Source organism: Penaeus monodon, chromosome 31, assembly GCF_015228065.2.
Source record: "Penaeus monodon isolate SGIC_2016 chromosome 31, NSTDA_Pmon_1, whole genome shotgun sequence".
NCBI classification, from domain to species: domain Eukaryota; kingdom Metazoa; phylum Arthropoda; class Malacostraca; order Decapoda; family Penaeidae; genus Penaeus; species Penaeus monodon.
The window spans coordinates 28,136,503-28,137,997 of NC_051416.1; the positions used below are offsets into that span (position 1 = coordinate 28,136,503).

Genomic DNA, 1,495 nt, shown 5'->3' on the forward strand with positions numbered 1-1,495 from the left:
GAGAGAGAGAGAGACTGATTATGTATCTTATCATTTTCTCAAGCGACATAACTGCATTATCTTACCTTGGCTCCTAGAATTTAAAGTTATGGCGGCTCATTTGCCTATTTTCTCGGAAGATTTTTTAGATATGCGGGTCGCCCTTCTTCTGCATGCGGGTCTGTTAATGTTTCCTAGAAATGTTTTATGCAAATGGTGCTTGAGAGTCGTGTCAGTCACGACTGTTATCGACGTTCATAATTTTTCCTTCTTTGTATTTTTCCCTTTGCACTGAATAACTATTTGAAATGATACTCATATCTTTAAAATAATACTGGTATCTTGCTAACATAATATCTTGATAATGAAATTCCCTTTCGACTGATTGCCGCATCTTATCTTGAGCTCCCTTGTTGATGGCGTAGGCGTGTCTCATGAAGTCTGTTCAATTTACTCGTTAGGAAAATTTACTGTTATGTTTTCTGCTACGTCTTATCGTGTCCAGATGGGGTTCGCGCAGTTGTTTTGTGTGTGTGTGTTTGTGCGAGGATGATTACGTGGGTCGGTTTGTGAATCAGTTCGTGTGTAGGCTTTTATTAGCTGGTGTGGCATCAGGTTACTTGTTTGTATATGATTACACATGTGTCGGCGTGCTTGATAGTGTGTTTAATTAAAGTGACTTGAGCTCTCCGCATCTGTGAAAGGACTGAGTACTTCTGCGGCAATTTTCACCCTGATGAAGACATTTTTTGTTCTATTTTCTTTGTCTAGAAGTGACATTGGTATTCAACAGTCACTCTAAACTCAGTGAATAAAAGAAAAGGAATCTCTAGGAGCGAGCAGGATGCGATAAGGCCGCGGTGTGCACTCGCCAGCCGTGCAGTTGCCACTTTATGTCATCATTTATCCTCTTAATTCACTTCTGAACACGAACGAAATTGCCAAAAGATTACGTTGTAGTGACCGAGTTCAGCCGAATTGAAGCGGCCATTAGTAAAGATCTGCGAACTGTTACAACCGAGATCTTGTGTTATCTCGCTCGGAAGGAAAAAAATGGCACGATAATGAACAAGCGACATGAATCAGTGCGGACAGCCATGCGACGATAGCACTTGACACACGTTTGCAGTCCCGGGAACACACACCCCTCGCGCGCTCTGTGACTGACAGCGGCACTCAGCCTTATCCTCTGCCCCCCCCCCCCCCAACACGTCCTTACACCCCTGGCTCCCTCAGCATAAGCCATTCTCCTCAGCCCATCCTCCCAGCCCTTTGCTTGACTAGAGCGGGAGTGACATGTCAAGCAGTGTGTGCCTGTGCGGCGGAGTGAGACAACGGACGTGTTCTTGAGACCTCTGCTTGCGGCGCGTCGAGGTACGTAAGTGGTTCTTGAAGCATTTCCATAGCCCTGACTTGTGCTTGGGTGGTGGCAAACGACTCGGGTGAAAAAGCACGGGCGTGTAGCGGCGGCCATAGAAATCAGCACATTGTATCCGACCCTTATTCTACATTGAAA

General features: G+C 45.5%; 1 protein-coding gene across 1 annotated transcript in view; it reads left to right on the plus strand.

The window, feature by feature from the left end:
* Positions 1 to 1,095: 1,095 nt before the first annotated feature.
* Positions 1,096 to 1,495, plus strand: part of LOC119592943 (protein trapped in endoderm-1-like) — a 24,501-nt gene continuing 24,101 nt past the window's right edge. The window contains exon 1 of the mRNA XM_037941835.1: positions 1,096 to 1,353. The gene's annotated coding sequence lies outside the window, so the exon portion shown is untranslated. The remainder of the gene's footprint in view (positions 1,354 to 1,495) is intronic.